Here is a 26,580-nt window from a genome sequence, read left to right on the forward strand (position 1 = left end):
TCATAAACAGATGCTGTCATTTACTTTTTCCTAACACACTCTGAGATAAACATGTATGGACTCAAACACAAGTCTAGTAATTCAGGGTTTATGCTGAAAGCATCTCAAAGGACTGTCGGTGGCACTTTTAGGGAAGCACTGACTTACTGGTTAGGAACGCACACCTTTTAAATGGGGCAGGATTGGTCTCGATCCCATTTGCCAGAGTGCCATTTGCCATTTGCTGGATGACTCATGAGCAGGTCTGCTCGTCTTTCTGAGCCTCAGTGTCTGCATCTGGAAAACAGGGATAAAAATCGTTAAGCAGTTAGTTGCGAGGATAATATGAGGCAATGCATGTAAAGCTCCTGTCCGAGCTCCCCACCTAGAGCAAATGTCCACGAAATGTCAGCTATGATTATTACTCACTTGTGATTGGGGAGATGTGGGTGATTACAGAGCACCAACTGCCAACAAACTCAGTTCAGAACGAATAAAATACATATACAAATAAAATAGTTTACGATGTGACTTTGTGGTAGGCTCTGGGGACACACAGATGATTCTCAAATTGATGGTTATAAAGAGCTCATGACAGCAGGTGTATAGGAAGTGCAGTGAGAGGTATGTGCTCAAGTCATTTGGCAGACCAGAGGAGAACATGATGAAACTCAGCATCAGGAAAAAAAAAAATCCGTACGTCAGGCCTTTGCTGATGGGTTACGGGGACATATGTCAGTACTGGAAGGTACCAAGTAAATTGGATTTCTGCTGGAAAACAGAAGATGCATGAAATTCAAACGTACATACAGCAATGGAGACATATCATCATTTACTTCTGGGCTTGAGTGACATGAATGAATTGGTGAATATCATTTTCAGAACCAAATAATGGTGAAGCAACATATAAATGGAATTTTGATTTTCCTTCCTTCCATTGAGGTCACAGACAGGTGGTTCACGGATACTTTAGATTGGGCTTGCAGAGTAATTTACCTTTTTTTTAAGTTATTACTTGCTATCATGTAGAAATTATGCAATTTCATAAGAAAACCAAGACTTGTATTTTTTTTTTTAATGGAAGATGTGGCCATCTGCATTCCTACATATGGCAATTTGGGGCTGGAGTTAAGTAGTTGCTACTCTTGTAAGATAGGGCGTTTGCTATCTAGTTCGCCATGGTCCCAATCCATCCAGCTGATAATGCCGACTAAGGAGTCAGGCAAGTGGGACCCTGCCTTTGGCCCCATGCCTTAGAGGCACCACTCTGTCCCCTCTCCAAAGGTGCCCTTCTTCATGCAGCCAGAAGTTCATTGAGCCAAGGAATGCCTGCACTACCTCTTATAAACCATACTACTGGAGCCGAGGGACCCTGGAACTCCCTGCCCATATGACCTGTGCCAGCTTCCAGAGCCTGTAGGGACCTCTTTGTCAGTTAGTTCTTCCAAAGGTGAATGGCATACATACCCTGGGCCTAAGGAATGGCAAGAGAAAGCTAGGGTGTTTTGGTGGGGAGGGAAAGGAATGAAACTTGAATGTGCAGGCCAAGGTGCCCATCCACTTGCACAAAGTCCTTTTCTGTGTGAGCTCAAGTCAGGCATGGGAAGAGTAGAAGAGTGGATGGTCTGTTGCAGTGTGTGTGTGTGTGTGTGTGTGTGTGCGCGCGCGCACGTGTGTGTGTTATCTTGGGCTAGGGACCGGTTCTCTCCGTATCATCATCTTTAGGTAAGGAAGTCTGAGGAGTCCGAGAATTCTAACTTTGAACTTGGCCTTACAGGTCATTGTAAAGGTGTATTTGTCAATGTAGGAGACTACCCGATACTTCAGTTTATTAATTCTATTTATAACTTGTAAGTATTTCGACATATGGTGGATGGACTTCCATTTATACTCTTTCCCTGGGCCTGCAAATGTTAGTAAATATTAATAGTGGGCCAGCAGGTGGATTTCACTTCTTTCTCTTTGCTGCCTGACCCCCATTAGTACTTGAGTTTGTGGCTCCCACTAAACTGTGAGCTTCATGAGGGGGGCATCCAGCCACGCCGCCCCTCGCCATGTATCCAATTAATGTTGAATGAGTGACTAGGTAATCTGAGAGCAAATATTTCAGTTTAGTCCTTTTGGAACTACTTTCTTCTGTCATCTATGTACACACATCGCAATTATTTAAAGTTTTCTCCTTAGAAATATGATTAACCTCTAGACTTTTTTTTTTTTAATGTGTATTTATTTTTGAGACAGAGAGAGACAGAGCATGAACGAGGGAGGGTCAGAGAGAGAGAGGGAGACACAGAATCCAAAGCAGGCTCCAGTCTCCAAGCTGTCAGCACAGAGCCCGACGCGGGGCTCAAACTCACGGACTGTGAGATCGTGACCTGAGCCGAAGTCGGCCGCTTAACTGACTGAGCCACCCAGGCGCCCCCTCTAGACTTTTTTTTTGGTGATTTCTATTTTTCTGATTTAAAGTGAATTTATATGCATGGCAAAATAATCCAAAAGGTTTAAACAAGCACAAAGAACCTCATGCGTTGTCCTAACTCCACGGACGCCACCATTATTCACATTCTGATATCTTTATTTCCAGTCTTTTTTTCATCCATTTCTTTTCATAGTTGAGACCCTGCCCAGAGATTGATGACAGTAAGCTGCCACACTCCAACTATTTGAGCCATGTTTCTGCTGCTGTTTGTCATCCCTGTGATGCATTTCAAAAGATAAATTGCCTAAGAAACTTCTCGATTTCACGGAGAAATATCGAAGTGAGGAGTGTTATGAACACTTTCCGGCGAGGTGAACGACCAGGTTCTAAATTTGTGTGTGGGGGAGAGTTCATGATATATTCTACTTACTGATCGTTCATCATTTTTATCAACATCATGATCACCATCGAGGGTCAACTATTAGCCATCTAATTGTTTACAGCCTTTTTCCATGGTGCTCTGTCTGAAAAATGCTGCCTACGCTTGGCCCGTTCCATTCCGAAAGTGACAGACCGCCCTGTGTACATGGCACGTGGTGCAGTCAGCAGTCCGCACACATGCATCAGGTGACGCACCCTTGAGATTCCAAGACTATCCAGGCCAAGAGGGGAGAGATGACTAGATTCCAAATTGCAGTAAGCATGACAAGCCAGTAGAATAAGGGTGCCATGGGGACACGGAAGAGAAGCTGCCTTACTCAGCCTGGGCTCCGGGGAGGGCTTCCAAGAAGAGGCGAAATTTGAGCGCTGTCTGGAAAGCTGAGCTAGGGGTTGGCAGGTGTGGAAAGGAATCGGGTGTCGGGGTGAGGCCCCTCAAGGGTGCGGCTGGGGAGGAGGAGGGCACCTAACCCACATTCATTGACAACTGTGTGCTATGTATTGAAGGGCCATGCTGGATCCTCAGAAGATAGAGATGGACAGATGAATGAATGACTGACTATACGAACAGACCTTTGGGTGACATCCCACCTAATAGAACATTTCAGATCTACATCCCGATAATGAAGCCTAAGTCCGAGGCATTCTAGAATATCCCTAATAAAAGTAACTTAAAACACCCTCTACACTCTGGCAGTGCCTGTCAAAAATGTACATAGCCCATGACCCAGAAATTCTATTTCTTGGTTTCTGCTGTAAAGAAAAAAACCTGTTCAAATAACTTGCTTGTGTAAAAGGGTATACATCACAGCACTCTTCGTAAAAATAAAAAAAAAAAAGGGATCAACCAAAATGTGCAGAGATGAATGGTTGTCAAAACTAGGCTATATCTATACCATGGAACTGTATGGAAAGTTAGGGTTAGTAGATTTATATACACACAGTAAAAGCTCCAAGACAGCCGAAGGTGGGGTGGGGGTGGGGGGGGAAGTCAAGCAACATACATACAATATATCATTTGTGTAAAAAAGTGACTTTTACATTGTGCGGGCACAAAAATATCATGTTTCCTATAGTTAGAGAGATACACAAGTTTTTATTAGTTCAACAGAGACACATTTCATATAAACACTCAGATAACAAATTAAATGCTTTACCAGAGGACGGTTGTTGAATCGCAAACCGTGGCTACCTGTGAGGGAGGCAGAGATTGGAGGAGAGTACAGAGAGCCTGTATTCTGTGAATGAGTTCTGCAATTAAAGACTAATTACAGCAATGAAAATGTTCTAACTTTCGTGATAAATCAGTACCACCTATCTGGGAATAAATTGAGCAACGTGAAACAAGACACTAAAATGTTCCTGGCCTGTGAGTGAGTCATTTTCCTTTTAGAAATCCATCCAAAGGAAGTAACCACAGAGAGCTACAAAGATTTTCATATAAAGATATTCAGTGCAGGGGTTCCTGGTGTGGCTCAGTCGATTAAGCGATTAAGCATCTGACTTCGGCTTAGGCCGTGATCTCAAGGTTCGTGAGTTCGAGCCCCATGTCGGGTTCTCTGCTGTCAGCACAGAGCCCGCTTCAGATCCTCTGTCTCCCTCTCTCTCTGCCCCTCCCCTGCGCACGCTCTCTCTCTTTCAAAAATAAACATGAAAAAAAAAGATGTTCAGTGCAGTATTATTTATCATAGTGGGGGAAAAAGGAATCATCTGAAGTGTTCAATTAAATGGGTAAAACTTAAGTGGTAAGTTTTCATATGGAATGTTGGGTAGCCATCAAAACTTGGTTGCAGAAGAATTTTTATTGACTTGTAAAAATGTTAACAAAGTACTATGAAATCAGAATATAAAAATGTGAAGATAGTATGATCCCTAATATAATATAAGCACAAAGGCGCATAGACAAAGCCCATGAGGGTGGGGTACAGGACCCAGGAGAGCAATTTGACTGGGTCTCATGTTCACTTAAGGTCTCAAATTTAGCCTTTTGACACAATCTCTCTCTCTCTCTCTCTCTCTTAATGTTTATTTATTTATTCTTGAGAGAGAGAGAGAGAGAGAGTACAAGTGGGAGAGGGGCAGAGAGATAGAGGGAGACACAGAATCCAGAGCAGACTCCAGGCTCCAAGCTGTCAGCACAGAGCCCGACCCAGGGCTCGAACCCACAAACTGTGACATCATGACCTGAGCTGAAGTCATACGCACAACCAACTCAGCCATCCAGGCTGAGTCCTCGACATGATCTTTAAATGCCGTTTTATAAATAATCACAGGGATACTCTGAATAGTTACACTTACTCACAGATATACTGTTGCCATTTAATAATCATGTGACTCTGTTGCATGTAAACATTTAAAATACAGCATAATTTTCCCCCACCCTGCTATACAGTATTGCTTCACAAATAGAGGAAGCCCCGACTGCTCACTCACTGAGAGGGCCTGTTCTGCCACGGGCACACAGGGGCAGAAGGAAACACCCCAAATAGGACTGTGCACTCTTGGTGGTGGGATTATAGACTTTTTAATGGATCGTTTTCCCCTTTTCCTAAATTTTCTATACTGAGCGTGTTGTATTTCTTTCATAATTTAAAAGTAGCTCCAAAAATAGAGTAAAAATTAAAACAAAAACCAAAAAACACAAACAAAAAAAACGGAAGAGGAAATGTCCTTCTCTCAAACACAAAAGCAGCTCCTGGTTCTAGAATGTGCCACATCAGGATGTCCCCAGCCGGAGACCGAGGCAGACTGGCACCAGGGCTGGACAGAAAGAATGCAGCTGGACCCTGCTTCAGTACGTCACTGAAAGGCCAGCGGTGACTTCTGCCCCCACCCCTCCCGACACTGCGCTTCTGTGTGAGGCCAGAGCAATTCTGCAGGCCACGGGGGCAAGACAATTGTGGTTCAAAGCAGGACCTGACAGTTGGAGGGGGTGGGGAGATAATCCAGGCTCCTGATAAACTGGGCGAACCTGCAGCCCTAGTTCCGTGGCTCTAAATCAGGGTGCGTGGGAGCCAGGAGGAGCTGCTCATTTGCAGGAACAAATGGGATACTCAGGTCGGGCTGATAAATAAATCCCTTTATCAGGGGACTTCAGAATAGGATTTATTTGCATGACAGACAAACAGCACCTCGGATGGCAGGCACAATAGGGTGAGAGAGGACACGAGTCACTAGATTAGAGTGGAATCTCTTATTAATGGATTCGGGCCCTATTCTTGACAGGTTCAGGGTGTGTGTGTGTGTGTGTGTGTGTGTGCGTGTGCGCGCGTGTGTGTTTTATAGCCAACAAAAGTGAATGCTCCTTCCCACCACCGTCCACCCTCGTGCTCCACGATTTCCTTTTTCTCCCCCACTAACAAAGCGGGTGTAACTGGTTCTATCAGCAGAACCAGCGCACTGGGCGTTCAGGGTTTCCCCTCGTGAGGAAATCGCTCCTGCCTCCTTGCAGGAGACACACACGCACTGGTAGGTCAGGGAGCAAACAGAGTATCTAGTGGCGAGCAGCTGGGGCCGGGAGCCAGCACCCTCATTAGAGAAAGCTGCTGCTATTTCTAGCCTGCCTCTCTTCAGTGAAAGCAGGTCATTACAAACACAGCGCGTTTTTGCATATTAACCAAATTAAAATAATAATATGTTCTCTCCTTTCATGTGCTGTACTGATAAATCCCAATTTATGAATGAAACATGCTGATTAGTTAGTTAAAAAATAATTAGTCCCAGAATGTGTTTCTGAGTCGGAGACTTAATGAATGCACACAAATACGTTTTCCCAAGTCCTCAGCACATTAGTCTTTTAAAGCAAAATATTCATAAGACGCGTTCATGAGAGACACATGATGAAGTAGCCTGATTTTATTTTTCTTCCTTTCTCACTGCGTGGGGGTAAAATTTGGACGTTATTTGGTGCCTTTCAGGCTGGGTCACTTTAGAGATATGGATCCAAGCAATGGCGGTTACACTCGATTGGGTTTTGACGTTCAGAGTGCCGAGAGAAGAGGTCTCAGCCCAGAAGCTCCTTCTTGTCCTGGAGACGACCTTCGAATTCTGTGATGGAGCCTTCATTTCTGGGGTCCGAAGGTTAATTACACAAAGGCTGGGGCAGCTGAGAATCAGGGGCTGGCATCCCCAAGACCAGGGTCGCGGTCAATTAGATTTTCATCATGTTCCTACATCTGGGAAAACCAGTACTGGGTTTTGGACAAAATCTAGGTATTTGGGCCACTGAGAATCAGGGGGTTCCAGACACTCCAAGGACAGAGGAGCAAAGGGCCTTTAACCTGAAGACCAGCTGACCATTTCTAACCTGGGAGGCTGTGCACAGCACAACTGTACCTTCCTGGGGCATTAAATTCTACGGCTTGTACTGCATTGTATATTGTAAAAAACCACGCTTGAAAATTCCTTATCTTGCCCAACAGATGTACGTCATAAATAAGATGGTTTAGTTTCCGTTGTTGGACCAGACCGCTGTTTCTTTGATTGGACTACAGGCTTGCATTTAGGAACTTTGTTTTGGACTCTCTTTCCTGCGTCTCTGCCTTGACCTTTCCTTCGGCCCGCAGTTCGCCCTCTTGAAGTCTGTCTGTCTAATGAACATGCCCTCACCACTCAACTCAAGCACACTCTCCTCTATGAAGCTCTCTCTTAGCCCGCCACGAGTTGATATTCCCTCAGTTCTGTGTAGAGGCTGGGATCTGTTCTGATGCGTTGGGCAACCATTCAGACTTGTCTGTCTGCGTCAGTTGTAAGATATCTTGAAACTCCTCTCGATCCCTCCTCCCCACTCTGTGGTCCCACAGCACTCTGCAGGTATCTCTGTCTTTGTTATCCCGGGTTTTCTTTGTTGGTTTTTCCTTTTCTGCTTCCCTACCTGACTGTGAGTCAAGAGAGGACAGGTTTGACTATCATTCATCTCTGTAGCTGGCCCAGGGCTGGCCACTAGAAGGTATCAATAATGGAGAGAGGGAGGGGACAAGGAGAGAGGAAGATGGGTAGAAGACGAGAAACATGGGGGGAAAGGGAGCTGGTGTATTTTGGGCCCATGTGCTGATCACCATGAGGAAGTGGCCGCAGGCTATAAAGCTGTCTTCATAGACACCTCCCCCAGCCATCTGCCCCCAAAACTCTGGCACAAGAAATCTCTGCCTTTCCTAGAAAAATTTCAGCTCCTATGCAAATGGTATATAAGTGTTGAGTATTATCTGCGTTTTGCATTTGGAAAGAAAAAAAATCTCTTGCCCTGGCCTGTGTCTGTTTTATTGTCCGGCCCTTTGAGGCTCTGCTCTGTGAGTGTCTGTGCCAGTGTGTGTGGCTGAGAATGGGCGCTTTATGTGCAAAGGAAGCAAGGCTTTTTTTGGCCCGTTCTCTGAACCCGGCTGCCAGTCACAGGGCTGGCTGCCTCAATCCGCATCAAGGAAGTCTCGGTCTGTATTTGAGTCCTGTGCTAAGAAAGCCGCTGCCTTTCAGGGCAGGCCTCTCGGACATCCCTTGAATCGGGAGCACCCTGGGCCATAGAAGGCTCGCAGCCCAAGTGCCAAGCAGCACAGAGGAAGGGTACAGAGCCCTTATGTGCCTTTCTCTTCGGGAAGCTCCGTGCTGCCGTGAAAAGGAATCGGGCTGACAGTGCAAATCTGCCTGCAAATCTTCCGCTGGGCGATCTCAGGCAGGCTTTTCGACCTCTCTGTGCCTCATCAGTAACATGGGGAGAACAGAATTGCCACCTTGATAGAGTTGCTGTGACGAATTGACACAACGCACCTGATCACGTTCTGTGACGAATTGACACAACGCACCTGATCACGTTTTGTGAACGGAAAGGTTAAATGCATGTGTCGGTTAACAGGAGATCAAAATGGGGGTTTTAGCAGAGGCACCAAGGTGCGACAGCGGCTACATTTCACGGGCGGGGCGGGGCCAGCCAAGCGAAGCCTTTACAAAAGAAAAACCCAAAAACCAGTTGCACACTTCTCCAAGCTCTTCACCACTTTGGAGGAGAGAACTGGGTTGGGCTGTTGAAATGTGGGGAAGAGTTTGTGAAAACTTCTTCGGAAAAGGAGTTTGTGCTTCGGCCTTAGCCCTTAGGCCATGGGGGACTCTCAGAGAGCTCCTGTCGTGTGCCCTGCCGTGGGGGGTGGGGCGCCTGGGTCTGGCGCATGCTCTTGGAAGTGACCGTGGCTGATGGCAGCAGAGGAGGGGAAGTAGGGATATGACCCTAGGTGGCAGGTGAGAGGTTGTAATCATAGGTGGTCACAGCAGGGACGTCTCCAGAAAATCTAAGTGTCAACCTAAAACATCTGTCACACTCAGAGAGTGCAAAGCCAGCCTTCGACAATACACACAACTGAGAACTTTTCTATCCCCCTTACCTTCTTGGAGGATCCAGAAAACAGGCTCGCAAGCTCGCGGAGGAGCAGAAATGCTGGCGGTAGGCCCTATCAGGAAGAGGAGAGGAGACAGAGGTAATGAATGGAAGCAGTGTCCCTGAATTAGGATGATCACTGGACCTTCTATGACCTAACAGTGATTAGGAAACTCATGGGCCTGACCATATTCTCATTCTGGAGCAAGGAATAGATTGCACACAATGAGTAGGTATAAAGGGAAATGATAGGCCAAAGATAAGAAGTTGTTTTATAGGAATCTTGCTTGTTCGATGTATTGGATACATTATTATCCCTTATCCAGCATGAACCATGTGCTAAGCGCTGCGCAAAGCACTTTATATTCTCAAATAACCCACGGATGTAGGAGCTGTTCCCATGTTCATTTTGCAAAGGAGGGAACTGAGGTTCAGAAAAGTCGGAAAACCTGCCATAGGTTGCAGGATGGGTGGGAAGGAGCCGGGATTGGGAGTCAGGTCGTCAGGCTCTAGAGTTGCCCTACCCCCTCCCACCTCCGTGTCTCAGTAGGCAGATCAGACAAGGTATTTGGTGAAGGGCTAAAGTTGTCCTTCATGCCTCCAAGTGCACTCAGCTAAAAATACTTCAAGAGCGCACAGGAATTCTCAGCAATCCCTTTGGGGAGGGACTTTAAGGAGACATGCTGTTTTGGTTAGAATGACTTGGTTTTAAATATCAAGACTCACTCAGGCTAGCTTAAGGCCAACAGGGAACATGACCGGGAAGACACAGGGATGTATTCCCATCGCCTGTCGGGACTCTCTCTGCCTCCTTCCCTCTCCTTTCTGTTTCTTACTCCTCCTCTTTTTCCCTCTGCACATTCCACAGTCCATTTTGCAGAATGTGGCTGCCTCCGATCCCAAGTTAGAGGCAGGCTCCTCAATGCCAGCTCTGCAGAGGCTGAATCCTGATGAGACGTGCGGGGACAGTTTATATACAGTGAATATACACTGAGTACCTACTACGTGCCAGCCATTATCTTAGACATTTGGGATGTAGCAGTGAACAAAACAGGGGAGAAAAATCAAATCAAAACAACCCCCGGGGGTGGGGGGGGGCGTCCCCTCCAGTGAGATTCTCATTGGTCTCTTTAGGGTCAGCTGACCTCTTCCCCTGGTCCAGTCAAACATGCCCGGGGGCGGGATCACAGAGTAGAGGCTGGTGGCTGGAAGCCCAGCCAGGAGACTGAGCTAGGTGTGGAATCCAAAGCTGTCAATCCCTGAAGCCATCCCAGCCAGAAGATTTCAACCCACAGTTGAGCTAGTTCTAGCAAAGTTTCAGCCCTTCATAGTGGCTGCTCCCCTCTGTTAGGTCCCACTGGCAGCCTCTCTCGGGAGGGTCCCCACCTCATCAGCCTCGTCCCTGGTCTCTTTCATGCCAGGTTTGATACACATTGTCCTTTATCCCACCCTTTTGTGTCGGACGAAGCCAGATCTTATTTCCCCATTGCTTTTTGCTCGTCTCTCCTCCCCGAGTGAATGCCTTTCAGGGGGGAAATGGGGCGGTTTTGCCCTGCCCTGGTGCAGGCATCGAGCGGAGGCAGAGCGGGACATGGGAGCCCACCCAGAGAAGAAACTATATATACTGGGGCTCTTGTCCCCCATACGGTCCCTTCTGAGCCACTGACACTGCTTTGTACAGCTGGGCCTGGCTGTGGGGACCTTGTCAAAGTGTCCTCATCCTTCACTGTCCTGCAGGGGGGAATTACGGCCACCTGACAGTTGGAGTCCTCCCCTGCTTCCTGTTTGACGGTCACTGTGATCAGCTTCGGTCCTGCCAGCTGCTGCTTTCCAATTGGCCGGGTTCTGGGCCTCCCACCTCCCTACCATGGGTACAGCCATTTTCTTTCTTTCCTTTTTGTATGCACGTAGCAACAACCCAACACCCTGACGGCAACTGTCAATGCGTTCGTTACATCCCTCCTCCAACTCTGTTCCCCCCACGTAATCTCCACAGAGACGGTGGGCTGGAGCCAGGCTCTGGGGTCACACAGACCTGCAAGGTTGCCTATTCTAGGGTTGCCCTGAAGACGAAATGAGATAATGTACAAAATTCGAATAAGCACGTGTGCTATTAAGCATGTTCACACATCTTACTGATTTAATCATGGCACCTCCAAGAGGTAGGTACCATTATTCTACGGATTTTACGCACAGGGAGGCAGAGCCATCAACAGGGGCCTGATGTAACTGGCTCCAGGGTAGGAGCTAGGATAAGGATGAGGCAGGAAATGGGTAGAGAAATCATGTCTGTTCACCGCGTCAGTCCCACGCTCAGCCACACGGCCTGAAGTGCCTGGCACCCAGTAGGAGTTCGAAACAACGTGAATTGCATTTCTCCATGCTGCAGATCTATAACAACAAGGCTACAGAGCAGAATGGATGTTTGGGACAATGTCTGTGTGAACCATTAGGGAATAAAAGCAAGCCGATGATACGACCAAGTAAGGTTGAACAGCACCTACTGTGCGTCAGGGGCTCTCCTGAGGACTTGGTGTGTGTCATTGCAAATTAGTCGTGAGAAGCACCACATACGGTAGGTGAATACACCCCCGTGGTTTGTGTGAGTTCTGTCCCCTTAGACGTCTGAGATTCCTGATCTCACACGAGGGCCGAAAACCACTTTTTCTTAGAACTGGCAGGAAAGACTCTTGTGAGTGGCCCAAACTGAACAGCAAACAGGATGTGCAAAGATTTGGAAGGACAACCTTGTCATGGCCAAATTTCCAGCCTTATTTTCCACTGGTCCAGAAAAATATATGCACAGAGTAAAGCAGTATCCAGGCCGAGAACCTGGAGGTGTCAGTCAGGGACTGGCAGGAAACAGATGGCACACTCAAATTAGTGATTCGAGAAGAGTTTAATAAAGGAGCTATTTACAAAGATGTGGGGAAACCACAGGGGTAGTGCAGTTCCCTGGGGCCAGTAATAGCTGAGTGCTGTCACCTCCCCTAGGCCTGAAGGGAGAGGGGACAGAGCGGTGACCTGAACTGTGCCGAAAGGCCCACCCTGCAGGAGCTGTGGCTTTTGGTAGAGGGACCCAGCCAACCCACAGTGACCCAGCAAGGCGGAGGCAGGGGACTAAATCCTGCAGCCTTGCTCTCCTCCCTCCTTCCCATCGCCCGCTCAGGCTCCCCATTGTCTGAGCCCAACCAGGAACCAGAGGGCAAGGAGGGTGGTCCAAAGATTCAATCCACCCAGATAAGCCTCCCCAGGGCACAGAGCAGAGTGGAAGAGGTGGGAACGTGGGACTGGATGGGCAAAGGGAAGATTTCTGGAACACTGCGTCTCAACTATAACCACAGAGGCCATTGACTCCCTGGGACATTTGCAGGCAAAGAGAAGTTTGGGACCTCCATGGTGGTGGCCCGTTTCTGGGTTTGTGGAGTGGGATGGTGGGTGCACGTGCTTGGCAGACTTGTGCTGGCCAAGCCAGGAGCCTGACGTCACCTCTGCCCCTTACACCTTGGATGGGGTCTCTTCACCAACTCGAATCGACTGGGGGTAGTGAATCTCATTTTTCTTTATGGCTACACTCTTCAAAGCCAGAAATAGCCAAAGGGGACTTTGTAAGCCCAGGAGTGTCTCTGACTGCAAACGCAGTCATGTCCTTTAACACGGGCATCAGTTTTACTTCTATGATTTCGTTTCTGATATTTGCGTGTCCGTCCCATTGTCTAAGATATAAACCCCACAATGGCATGTTTTATTCATCCCCACACGCCCAGAACTTGACACGAGGCTGACATTCTGTAGGATCGCAATAAATATTCGTTAAATCTTTATGTCCTGTAGTCCTCGGCAGATTCCAATTTAACCGGCATTTATTAAGGCCCTACTACTCTTCGAGGGCTGTGTCAGGTCATTTTCATATCGCTTCTCTAATTTAATATTCCCCACAGCCCGAGTTTCTTATCTCCATTTTTACAAATGAGGAAACTGAGGCTCAAGGAGACGAAAGAGACAGAGCCTGGATTTGAACAGAGTTCTGCTTCCCTGGCCTAATGCTCTTTCCTTTCCTGCTCAGATGGTGTCCCTTGATTGGTCACCGGACAGTTACTTCATGCATATGCATGAGCTGACTGCATGAATGAGCCCAGTGGAGCCCCTGTGTATGTGTGTGCTTTGCGAAGCTCTGAAAGATACCGATGGTGCTGGCCCGCACACAATGTTTGCCCCAGTTTGATGGCTGTAGCCAACAAAAGTGCTCCTGGATATCCTCCCCAACAAGTCTACCTTACACCCGTCCTGCAGTGTGAGCGTGAGATCAGGTCGGATGGGGGCTGCCCCTACACTTGGCTTTTGAATGCAGGAGCCCGGCTCTCTCGTACATAGCTTTGCTCCCACTGATTCAAAACACACGTATTTCTGAGTTTCCTCTGTTGAACATCGAAAACCGAAAACTGTCAGGAGCTTACCCTTTGGTTGTTCTGGAGCCGCCAAAATTCGAACTGGCCAATAAAATTCACCTGTCTCAGAAGAGTCCCCAGTATGCCCCCATTTACGAGGAAGAGAACAAAAGTTAAAAGCTGGTCCTTATGCATATCCCATGTGCCCTGAATGTGCATATAGGTCTCTCCGTGTTCATAACGGCCCTACAGGTGGGAACTGTTTTTAGTCATATTTTCCAGGTGGTGGGCCCGAAGCTTTAGGGTGGTGGGGCCCTCGTCGAAAGTCACACAGTTAGGAAGTGGCAGAACCAGGACTCCGGGCAGACTTGGACTTTTGGCTCTTGCCAAAAGACGGGAGCAGCCCGAGGGAGCTTTCTCCAGCTTCTAAGCCCGCTGGCCTCAATCACGGGTAGGATCACCTCGATTCCTTCTCATTACCTTCTGCCCTATTTTACTGAGGATTCAGGGCAGATTCAGATCTGGCCTAGAAAAACATCATTCTGACCCCTCAGAGAAAGAAAGAGAGGAATGTGTTTCCAGGCTGTTCTGTAGAACCTAAGGCACTTTCATGACAAGACTTTCTCCTTTCTGCTAATCCTCGGGACACTTTGTCTTCCCCTTCCTACGGCCCTGTCACAGCCTGCCTTGTTTCTGCCCTGTCTCCCCCTCTAGGCAGAGGGCTCTTCCAGGGTGGAGTCTGTGGTCCATTCGGAGCCTCCCGTCACACCCAAAGTCTCAGTGTCCAGCAATACGTACGAGTACCCATTGTACGCCAAGTTCCCTATCAGACACTTTCATAGCTGTGACCGTGCTTCTATTTTGTGGCCACCCGTGCGGAGCACATTGGAGGATTAGCCCATTTTACAGATGGGGATGCTGAGGCCAGAGAGGTGAAAGAACTTGCTCAACGTCACAGAGCTAGTCAGTCAAGGACATTTGAGCCCTGGCCTGTTTTGTCCCACTACTGGTGATCTTCCTGCAACATCACAGCGGCTGAGCGAGTGCTCAGTGGATGTTGGTTGAATGACAAAGGAAGGAAGGGAGGGAGGAGGAGAAGGAGGAATATTGAAAACAGTTCAAAGACAGCAAAATAAAAGAGAAACAATAGACTGTTGCAAAGCAGTAAATTGGTGGAACATGAAAGAAATGGATCTAGGGTCTAACTTCCTTTCTTCTAAGGTCGTGGAAAGAAAGGCATACACTCACGATCAGAGAAAGAAACATGGAAGCAGCTGGAATTTTAGCTTCAGGTGGATCTTTCACCAGGCTTCCTGGGGGTATGAGAAGGCTCAGTCACAACATCGGGACGCACTACAAGGCACGTGTGCTCTATGTTGAAACGGCAATATTCTCTCCAATGAACTTGAGCAATTCGTATATATAGAGTTTACATATATGTATATGCACAGAGCAACTAGAGAAGTCACCACCGTTGGAGTTAAATGGCCGAGGTTCAATTTCTAGGTCTGTCCTTCCCTAGCTGCCCAGCCTTAGGTAGACCCTCTCGTGTCTATCAACCCCAGTTTTCTCCTCTGTAACATATACCTCACAAGAGTCCTCATTTCACAGGGGGTTAGTAAATCTAAGTAAAATAGGAAACATAAGCCCCTACCAGGGATTTAGTTAAATGTTTCCCACATTATTGCATCTAATTAATTCATTTTATTCATTTAAAAACAAATTTTGTTTGAACATTTGTTTGTTTTTTGAGAGAGGGAGGGAGCATGAGTGGGGGAAGGGCAGAGAGAGAAGGAGACCGGGGCTCCGAAGTGGGCTCTGTGCTGACCGCAGAGAGCCCGATGCAGGGCTTGAACCCATGAACCGTGAGGTCATGACCTGAGCTGAAGTCGGACGCTTAACCGACTGGGCCACCCAGAAGCCCGTAACTGATTCATTTTAAATGAGGAAAAGGAAAGTAGCCTCCTCTGCTAGCAGCTCCCACACCGTACCTGGGATAGCACATGAGGCAGTTCAGGGCAGTAGGGGTTTCCATGGGGTCTGGAGCCAGACTATCGGCGTCTAAACCTGGCTTTGCCATCGCGAAGCTGGGTGACCTGGGGCAACTTACTTAACCTCCTTTGGCCTCAGTTTTCTCACCTGTAAAGTGGGCATAACCATAGGACTTGCCTCCTAGAGTTCTTAAGAAGAGTATGGTCCCTTGGAATCCCGCCTAGCACATAGCAAGTATTCAGAAAATGTCCGTTATTACAGTATTAACATCATCATTTTTAGGTTCTGAGTGTTTTTGTTAGGACTGCATTTCAGTTGTTGCCTCCTCTCCTTCACCCGCCCTCCGCCCTGCATCCCCACTGCTGAGCTGGGGGACCCAGATCTGCAGGGCAGAGAGGCATGACTTAGGCGAGGAGAGAGCCTTGTCGTCTTTCAATGATGTCAGGAGGGTTCCTTATCAATAATTGAACAGTTTCTCCAGGAACCCAATCTAGAGAGTGCAGTGCCCTGGCTGCAGCAGGGCCTGGCTGGCTGGGGCCCCCCGGAAGCCTCTGGGCACAGTGGGGACTGTGATCTGCCTGCTCTGTGGGCAGAGGGTTCTGCTTGCTTGCTGGATGGGCTCCTGCCGCAGGGTGAGACTTGAGACCCGGGCCTCACTGCAGGGCCTTCACACTGCCCCCAGGTCTTGCCCCCGCGGTCCTGTTCCAGCAGCCCCCAAATAGATGGCCCTGTTCTTCACCTGGTATCCTCAAGGGACCCCAGAGCCTGTAAGTCATTCTGAACACTGACCCCCACCACTGCTCACTTTCAAGTCACCCACAGGCCCTGATGACTTTGTTTTTAAATAGAACCCAAATCCGCTGGCTTCCTCCCTCCATTTTCGTCTCCACCACCCTGGTCCAGGCCTGCTGGGGCCCCCACAGAAGCATCTTCCTGGCTTCCCTCACCCCCACTTGCAACCCCACCCCCAGCCCCAGGGTGCGTATACACACATACACACACACACACACACACGCACACACACGCACACACACGCACACACAGCAACTGAGAGTAATCTTTCTACGATGCAAATTAGGGTCCCGTCACCTCCGTGCCTAAAATGCTTTCACGCTTCTGTGATGCTCTCAGGACAATATCAGCCCTCCACAGGCACTCAAGGCCTGTGGCTAACCTCTGTCCAACCTCACCGGAAGCTCTTCATCCACGACCTTCCCCCCACCCCTCCCTCGTATCGGTCCCTGTCACAAAGACTTCACACCTCCAGGCCCTCACCCCTCTCGCTCGCAGTTCTCAGATAACTACCTCCTCAGAGAAGCCTCTCCTGACCCTCCTGATCGAAATCGGTGACCCCACACCCCCACCCGCCTTCCCTCCACGGCCCCTGAACATTTCCACCGTGAGACTCACCTCGACCAGAATGATTTGGTCAGCCTATCGGCTTCCTTATTTATAGTCCGTCCCCCCCGCTAGAAGGAGAGCCCGCGTGGACACGGAGGCTGTCCGTCTTACTCACAGCTGTATCCTTAGGACTTCAACAGCTCTGGTGCCCAGCAGGTAGGCAGTAAATATTTATTAAATGGATGGCGGGAGGCTGGGAGGGTGTGGAGTGTTGTGGAGCGATCACTGCACTTGGAATCTCGAGTCCTAGGTCTGAGTACCAGCTCTGTGACCTGCTCCGTGTGTGTGTGCTTAAACCCCTCATTATACCTCTGAAGCTGCAGCTGGGGTCAGGAGACCTGGGGTCTAGCTGGGGCCCTACCACTTGCCGACCGTGCGACCTTGGGCCGCTTACCTTATCTCTCTGGGCCTCCTTTCCCTTCGCGGTCAAATGGGGATTGTACTGTCTACTTCACAGGAGACTTGTCAGTGGAGTGTATGAATGGAGTGTATGGAGCCGGACGGTGGAATCCACGCATGAAGACAAAGTCCGGCACATCGTGGGGGCAAAGAGGGGGAACCTAGCGCCTGCCAGATCCTGTGGGCGTTCTGCACATAGCAGGGCAGATACATCCTGTGTTCGCACCACGGAAGCCACAGCCAGAAAAGCAAACCCCAACTATCCAGCCCAAAGCCTTTTAGATGGTAACCCACTTCAAAGGCGCCAAGCCAAAGAAACCACCCCCAGAGTATGTGTTGCCTCCCTTTAAGGAGGGAGAGATCCTTCTGGACTTCATCGAGTTTCCCTTTTGGAAGGGGCTGCTAGGGAGCTCAGAGACACCTTGGAGCCTCGACCACAGGTTTTCCTCCTGCAGTGTGAGTGTCCGTTATGCAAACTGGATATAACCCAGTGGATAATTCATGGTATACAATTGGCTCCCCAGAGTCCCCTGGGGAACCAAAGGGGCCATTAGGTGAAAGGCTTTGAAGTTGTAACATTTGCTTTGAGACTTTATCATAACACTGGCTGGAAAAGAGGATAAAGGAGATAAAAAAAAAAAACATCTGTAAGATGTTTAGTACTAAAGTCAGAGCTGGTGGCCATTAGGGGGGGTTGGCACTTAATCTGATAGCACTAAATCTACTGACATTTCAATTTTACAGCTATGAACTCCCAGCTACAGAACACCTTTACTGCTGGGACCCCCGTAGGAAGAATTCTTTTTATTATTGTGACTCTCGAGATCTCTAGTCCAAAGCCCCCTCCTCCCCCTTTTCTTGTTTTTGCTCACACTGCAACAATTTATTTCAAAAGCGTGACCCAGAACTCGTGGCTGCGTGGGGGTTAAAGGCAGAAAGGGCCATCAATGCTTAGCATGCATGTTTCCACCTGCTTGCCAGGATGTTGCCTTTTTTTTTTTTTTCTTTTTCTTATCTGTGAATGACATCCTGCCTCCATCAGATGTAGCCTGGCTATCTCTCACTCCTAAAGCTGACCTAGATTAAAAAGAAGCCCCTGGTTGGAAAAGAGGAGGAAACTTGCATAATGTCACTGCCTACCAGGTCCCTCCAAATACCTGACCGTATTTGAGGAAGGTAGGACTTATTCTACCCCACTTTGGTAGAGAAAAACAGTCTCAGTGCCATTCAGTAACTTACCAAAGGAATAGAGCCAGAAAGCGGCCACGCTGGATTGGAACCTTGATCTCCACGACTCTAAAGACTGCAATCCTCCACTGTCTGGAATCTTCTCAGGTTTCCGCTACTTCTTTAGGAGCCCGAAGCAAGTTTGAGCTCGCCAAGTTTGCATTTGCTTGCAGACTGGGCTCCTGAGTTGTGATTTACTTTTCAGTGTTCATTCTTCATTTTGCAAGCAGCCTGCTCCAGACCTCTGATTTCTCTTAGTTGGTCAGACTTCTCATCTGTAACCCAACCCATGATCCTAGGAGAATCCAGTCAAAATAAGTGATCTGCTCTCAGGGCGGCTTGAATATTTCATGGTGGCCTGGATGGAGGCGGAGGACAGATCATTCTGCTCTGGGGGCAGGCGAGGCAGCTAATGGGTCAGCCGCAGGCACCAGATGTCCAGCGGCTGGGATAGATGACCCGTCAGACGAGGCCAGCAGACGACGATGCTTCAGGTTAAACATCTTGCTAAGGATAGGGCTGCATGTTTGTAAGAGGTCATGTTTTTAAATGCCTGATTTAGGTGGTCCCTTGACCCTGGACTTGGAGGACAAGTTGGTTTTAGCATTGCTATAACTCTTATGGCCTTATAGCAGCCCTGGAATGATCTTCTAAGAAACACACACGTACCTACCCCCCGGAAGAGGCTGGTGGAGCCCCCAATCCGCAGGTGGGTAAATTTGCTGCCCACAGAATTTAAATGACATGCTCTAGCTTACCCTGGAGATAATGGCAATTCTGGGATCTGATCCTGACTCTCTCTGTCTCCACCTAAGAGAAGTGACCAGTTATTGGAAAGGTCTTGGGACATAGAGAGAGAGGGGAAACCTAGGTTCTCTTGCCATGTCTTCCACTCACTGCCGATGACCAGATCACGTTCCCTTCGGAGCTGCAGTTTCCATTCCGAAGAGCTCTTGGGATCGACGATGTTATCGCCAACATGACTTTTCCTCCCAGCAGCAAATTAGGTGGGGGCTATGGCAGAGAAGGAAGGGAGGTGGACCAGAGGGATGAGAAGGCCATTCTAACTCTGTGCCTGAGATCTCCCACTCAGAGACCATGGTCATCAGTCGTGGGTGGAGAAATGAACTGCAGACCAGGAACCTGATTGTAAGTCAGCTGTGTTTTAAGAGTTCAAATGAGGAGGGGCGCCTGGGTGGCTCAGTCGGTTAAGCGTCCGACTTCGGCTCAGGTCGTGACCTCGCAGTCCGTGAGTTCGAGCCCCGCGTCGGGCTCTGTGCTGACAGCTCAGAGCCTGGAGCCTATTTCAGATTCTGTATCTCCCTCTCTCTGACCCTCCCCCGTTCATGTTCTGTCTCTCTCTGTCTCAAAAATAATAAATAAACATTAAAAAAAAAAAAGTTCAAATGAGTTCAAAGGTGGGAGGTGCTTCGGGTTAGAATGCCAGCTCTCCACTTCTCACTCACCCAGAGATGATTTATTGAGTGCCTACTGTATGCCAGGCACTGAGCTAGGTCCTGGGGACCCGAGATGAACAAGGCAGACGCATCCCTTACCTTTTGGGGCCTACATTCTAGTCAGGGAAGGGAGTGCTATCCCTAAAAAAGGGAAGCTTAAGGAGTCACCAGGGTTCTTCAGGAAACAGAACAGGATGGAATGGAGGGACCAATAGGAGGCATGTCCAGCAGAGAGGTGACTGCGAGTGACCTCAGAGCTGGACCTGAGGATGAGATGGAACCAGCTGGGAGGAGAGGGTCAGACAAGGCTACGTGCCCAAGTTCAGATGCCTTCAGCTAAAAGTAACAGAACACCCCAATGCAAGGTGGCTTAACTGATAAGAACATTTCTGCCCTCCCTGAGCCTGTTTGTTCTTCTTGCATCCTCTCCTGGGTCCCGTGAGGATCCGCAGGGGCAACGTGCAGGAGCCTTCTAGCCCACCGCTCGGTATTTTAGGAGGCGCCCAATGATGTCCTCCTTTCTCTCTTGCAACCGGGGAAAGACTCGAACATCGTTCCCCAGGGATAGAAAGGGCCTTTGGTTCCAAACCCCTTCCAAACCCACTGGGGCTCAGGAAACCCCATCTTGCATTTTGCCTTTGAGTCACCAGTGCCTAGAAGCGGACCTACTCTGGACGGGAGCTTGGTCCCACCCACCATGCGGCCCAACGCGCTCGCTATTTCAGTCACAGTCACTAAGTGCTCCCATCCAAACCTCTTGAGGCTACAAGGTACCAAACGTTTTGAATTAATTGGCTTCTATTTTCCTTCCTGTGCATGTGCCTCGGTGCCTTTTTAGGGCAAGATTGACTAGAGGAATCCTTCCTGAATTCTGGAAGCCCTGATTCAAACTTGGAGTTAATTATCTCTGATATGCTGTGCAATTCCCTCTGCACCTTTTATGACATGGAGTGGAGGCACAATTTATCCAAGTCTATCACTTGAGGCTTTTTAAATTTTTTTTGCTGAAGGAGGGGCGCCTGGGTGGCGCAGTCGGTTAAGCGTCCGACTTCAGCCAGGTCACGATCTCGCGGTCCGGGAGTTCGAGCCCCGCGTCGGGCTCTGGGCTGACGGCTCGGAGCCTGGAGCCTGTTTCCGATTCTGTGTCTCCCTCTCTCTCTGCCCCTCCCCCGTTCATGCTCTGTCTCTCTCTGTCCCAAAAATAAAAATAAAACGTTGAAAAAAAAATTTAAAAAAATAAATAAATAAATAATTTTTTTTGCTGAAGGAAAGTTATGGTGTGTGCCCTATAAAAGTATCCATTCCATCCGTCATTGCGTGTTCACGAGATGTTTATTGATATTGGGGACACGCCTCTGTGCCAAGCACTGCACTGGGTCCCTCATAATTCAGGTTAACTTCTCCCAAGTCTGTCAGGTCAGTAGTCTTATGTCCATTTGGCAGAGAAAACAACAAAACAATAACAACAACAATAACAACAACAACAACGACAAAGTTCAGACTGAAGAGAAGGTTGGGGAAAAAAAACAGACTGAAGAGAAGGTTGGCATTTTTCATTCTCACCCCTACTTGCTCGAATGCGTGTCTACCAGGAGCTGTGGACCTCCGTGGAGAGCAGTTCCCAATGGATTTCACTAACACGGTTTCTTCCTTGGCTCCCTTGGCCCAAGAGTGGGTCCCAGCCTCCCTTTGTTGCCTCACCATCCCTGGTTTGTCCCCTAACTTTCTCGGCACCTCTCTACGTGGTCCCTCCCCACAGATCGCTTCATCAGAGCCATGAGCAGTGAGTGGCCTTTCCTCCAGGACCCTCGCTGATCCACCTGTGCGAGAGCATGCAGCTGACAACAAGATGGCGGCTCTGAGACTCCACATTCTCTGTCCACTGTCGCTGTCGCGCTGTCCTCCTGCCCCTGTTATCCTGAGAACTTGTTTGTTTGTTTTCGAGGAAAAGAAAAAGAGCGCCTCCTTGAATCTTTGAATGTCTCTGCAGTTTTTATAGGAAATTTGGAAGGAAGTGGACCTTTTTTAGAATCCAGTGAGAGGGTGTGCGTTTCACGTCCAAAATTCTATTCCAATTGGCCCAATTGAAATCAATCACCCTGTTCCTTTGAGACTCTTGTCCTACTGGAGATGCAAAGACGGCTGTGGGGAGCCATGTCAATTAAGTTTCCTAGGGCTGCCATTACATAATATACACCCCGGGGGCTTAAAACAACAGATATTTATTCTCTCCCAGCTCTGGAGGCCAGGAGTCTGAAGCCACAGTGTCAGCAAGTCTGTGTTCCCTCTGAGACTCCGGGTAGGATCCTTCCTTGCCTCTTCCTAGCTTAGGGTGCTGGCGGGAATCTCTGCCCTTCCTTGGCTTGTCACTGCCTCGCTCTAGCTCTGCCTCTGTCCTCACCTGGCGTTCACCCTGCGTGTCTGTGTGTCTCCTCTTCCTGTAGGGCACCGCGTCCTAGCACATTAAGGCCCTCCCTACTCCAGCTCGACCGCAACGAATGACACTGTCAACAGCCCTATTTCCAAATAAGGTCTCTTTCCAAGGTACCAAGGGTCAGGACTTCAATGTGGCTTTTTGAGGGATGCAATTTAACAATAGCAGAGCTATCACGGAAGTCCCACCGAAGGGGATCCCACATGGAGACTGACTTAGCAAAAATGATTTCAGAAAAGAAAATCAAGAGTTACAGTAAACATTGAAGGGCAACCTTTCCTTCCTTCCTTCTTTCCTTCCTTCCTTCCTCCCTCCCTCCCTTCCTCCCTCCTTTCTTTCTTTCTTTCTTTCTTTCTTTCTTTCTTTCTTTCCTTTCTTTCTTTCTTTCTTTCTTTTCTTTCTCTCGCTCTTTTCTTTCTTTCTTTCTTTCTTTCTTTCTTTCTTTCTTTCTTGACTGTAGGCAATGTTTCTGCACATCAGCTCACATCAGTTCATGCTCCCATTCGGACTCACAAGGATGTCAGTGGCGGGGACTTAGAGAAGTACATGGTGGGGTGAATCATCATTCTCATAGACCTAACAGCATCCGCATGTGCGTTCAAGGTGTACGTATGTGTGCAGTGACTGGGGGATGTGGCAGACTTAAAAAAAATCCCCCAGTAATATTTACTGATCTGTGCCAGTCTGTGCAATATGCAAGAGCAAGAATGCCAGGGTGGAGGGACAAGAGAAGGTTGGGGCAAGTGGGGAAGGGTCTGGACAAAGAGAGGCTTTGGAGAGGCATTTGACAAACCGCAAGAATCAGTACTTCCCCCTCCCTCTCTCCCTCTCTTCCCCTCCCCCTTCTCCTCTCCCCCCCCCCCTTCTTTCCTTCCTTCCTTCCAAGAAGACTATTGATCTGTTTCATGGTCAGTGATTCCCACATAAACGAATAAATAAATGATTTAACCAATTGGTCAATCAATCAATCCCGAATAAATATTTATTAAGCACCTATTACGTATCCTATTCTGTTGCGGACGATTTAAAAAAAATTTTTTTTCAACGTTTATTTATTTTTGGGACAGAGACAGAGCATGAATGGAGGAGGGGCAGAGAGAGAGGGAGACACAGAATCAGAAACAGGCTCCAGGCTCTGAGCCATCAGCTCAGAGCCCGACGCGGGGCTCAAACTCCCGGACCGCGAGATCGTGACCTGGCTGAAGTCGGACGCTTAACCGACTGCGCCACCCAGGCGCCCCTGTTGCGGACGATTTAAAAGGATATGCAAGTAAGGCATGGTGCACACGAAGATGACTGCTAACTTTTGCCTCTTCTCCCATAAAGAGTGGAGTCTATTTAGAATCTGCACGGGCCTGTGGCTTGCTTCGATCAATAGAATTCAGCAGAAGTGAGCTGTGTGACTCCGGAGGCTGGGCCTTAGGACATCTGCAATTTCTGCTTTCACACCTCTGGCATACAGAGATGGAGAGCCCTGGAGACAGAGGTCACGTATCAGCTCCCTCTTTCCTTAGCAGGAAATAGTCCTGGGCAGTGGCTAGGTTCAAATCCACTGCCCTCTGTTTTCTATTCTCAGAACGTCTGAAGCCTGGGTGATCATCCCAATAAGCACGGTTGGTCACATCTCTACCTAAGACCCTTCACGGCATCCCCGTTCATCCAGGAGAAATCTACGGGCCTCATGACTTGCTCCTTACTCCTCCAGCCTCCCCCCTCCCCGCCCTCCATAACATTTCCCTGTGAGTTCCGGGAATATACAGGTGCTACCATGCACCTGCACCGTGTTCTTACCTATTTCCGGCCTTTGCTCCCATGCCTCCTTTGGCCTGCTCACCCTTCCCCTCTTCTCTGCTCAGCCAATTGTGCCAAGGTTCAATTGTCACTTCCTCCAGAAGCTTTCCCATCTCAAGGTGCTGATCCTCCCGTAGCTGAGAACACCCCCTGTTTACTGCTGGAGCCGCCCTGATCAGATTCCATTGTAATGGCCTGTTTGTGTGTCTGGCTCTCCCACCGGACGGATGGAGAATTCCCTGAGTGTTTGTGTCCTCCGAGCTGGCACAGAGCTGAGCTAGGGCTTTTCCCATGCATTACCTCATTTCTTAGCTACACTATTATCATCAGCATTTTTATTATTGGTGTGACTTCTCCTTTTTGTAACAGCGTGCTCCTGGGGCAACACTGTCCCCCCCAGTTCCATAGATGTACTTCGGAAAAAAGCAAACAAACGGTATTTCAGAATTGAAAAGCAAAATAAAGAAATAGGCCCAAGGTGTATATACAACTTCCTCTGGTAGTGGCTTAAGCGAGAGGACAATTAGTCCCCAGGTAGTGTTTACAACGAAAACAAGTCCCAGAGGACATGTAGGGACCCTGAGGAGTAGGACACTGCACGGGAACCTCAGGGAGTTTCAGTGGAAACCAGCTTCTAGGAGGTAAAGCAGCTCAGCTTTAGTCCCTACCTCCTTGATTTCAGACCCCCTTGCCCAAACTGCTTGCAGCCTGGGGGGCCACTCCCGTGGCATACCCCTGGGGGTGGGGGTGCCCCATGCCTCCGTCCTGGGGTAGTGTCTCAGCCTACGGAGCAAGGACTGTAGAGAAGTCCGACAGCGTCCCAGGGCAGGCGGTCCCACGGGAAAGCTCAGATTTCCCTCCATAAGCTCCCACCGTCCCATCCCTGCCCGGCCCCGAGGACTCTTGGCTGCAGATTTGGGAGGTGGGGGTGAGGATAAATGCTACTGGATCCCCCACCCTCGGCATTGCAGGCTTTGGTCCCCGGCGGGTGTTGGGGGGGGCAGGCCTGGGTGGGGGGAACGTGCAAAACGCCAACTGGGACAAGTCCGGTGATACAAATAGGCGAACCTGGTCAGGGGTAAGGAGGTAAGGAATGGTGGGGAATGAAAACACTTAGACCACTCAGCTCCTACCCATATTCGCCATGAGGGGATGTTGGGTCTGTGGCAAGAGCCTGTCATGTTTCTTCAGAGGCACCTAGAAGTTGAAATTTTAACGTGACGTTTCCCCATATTAGATATTGGACATGAGTTTACAAAAACTTGAAAGGTCTCTTACCAAGTAAAGCATAGGAGCACAGGTGTCCAGCTAGTGGCCTCTCTTCTGCTGATGTGTCGTGTTCCAAATTATAATCCATATCTGAATGTTTGCCACCGCGGAACGTCACAGAACCAATCTTTCATGCCTCCCCAGTTCTGGGTCGTTGATAAATTCATAGGTGGAATGAGGCGATGGAAAGATTTGGAGAGTCCAAAGAAAGTGCGTTTGAATCTCAGAGCCGCTGTTTCCTAGGTATGTGCTGTTCCCTGAGCTTCACTTTTCACATCTGTAAAATGGGGACAATTGTGACAGACGCTGTTGGTTACCAGCAAGTAGCCATCCCCTAACCCACCCCCAGCCCCGGTGTGTTCTTGCAAGTAGAGAATAATTTTGTTCAGGCACTGGAGGAGGAGCCCAGTGAACTCAGGGAGGCGAGCTGTGTTAGCTTAAGTCTTTGTCAGACTCTATCCCACTTTGCCCAGGATTTGCCTGGGGACACGCATGAGACCCAGGTTTGGGCAATGAATTCAGAAGGGAAGTCTGCTGAGGACGTTCCTGAGATATGTTTTCCTCCCTGCTGAAAGAGAAAGTGCTAAGGAGCAAAGACCCCCTTTCTGCCCTCACCTTGTCCTTTCGGTTTGGGACACTGCAAGGTGAGTATGATGTGAGGTGCTTACAGCCATGGCAGCCATTTTAGGACCACGAGGGAAAGGCAAGAGAATCCCAGAAATGCTGCTCCACAGTCCTGGCCATATGGAGTCTGCTTCCAGACATCTCATTAAGAAATAGTAAATGTCCTTATGGTTTAAGCTATTCTTTCTCAAACTTGAGTATGCATCAGAATCACCTGAAGGGCATATGAAAACACAGATTGCCGGCCCTACTCCCCGAGTTTCTGATTCAGTAGGTCTAGAACAGGCCCAAGAATGGGCGTTTCTGACAAGTTCCTGTGATAGTGGTGATGCTGGCGAACCACATTTTGAGAACCACTCTTTAAGCCACTATTAGCTGCCCATCCTAGTACTTGCTGATGA

At 48.8% G+C, this 26,580-nt stretch overlaps 2 long non-coding RNA genes across 2 annotated transcripts; one reads left to right on the plus strand and one right to left on the minus strand.

Moving 5' to 3' along the window:
• Nucleotides 1-24,573, minus strand: LOC109502888. The gene is made up of 3 exons (XR_002161785.3): nucleotides 24,287-24,573; nucleotides 9,205-9,270; nucleotides 1-276 (listed from the first exon to the last, which is right to left on the minus strand). It is a non-coding gene; the product is annotated as an uncharacterized LOC109502888 (long non-coding RNA).
• LOC123379518 lies at nucleotides 16,708-18,059 on the plus strand. The gene is made up of 2 exons (XR_006584008.1): nucleotides 16,708-17,134; nucleotides 17,436-18,059. It is a non-coding gene; the product is annotated as an uncharacterized LOC123379518 (long non-coding RNA).
• Nucleotides 24,574-26,580: the final 2,007 nt, after the last annotated feature.

This window comes from Felis catus, chromosome A1, assembly GCF_018350175.1.
Source record: "Felis catus isolate Fca126 chromosome A1, F.catus_Fca126_mat1.0, whole genome shotgun sequence".
Classification (NCBI taxonomy): Eukaryota; Metazoa; Chordata; class Mammalia; order Carnivora; family Felidae; genus Felis; species Felis catus.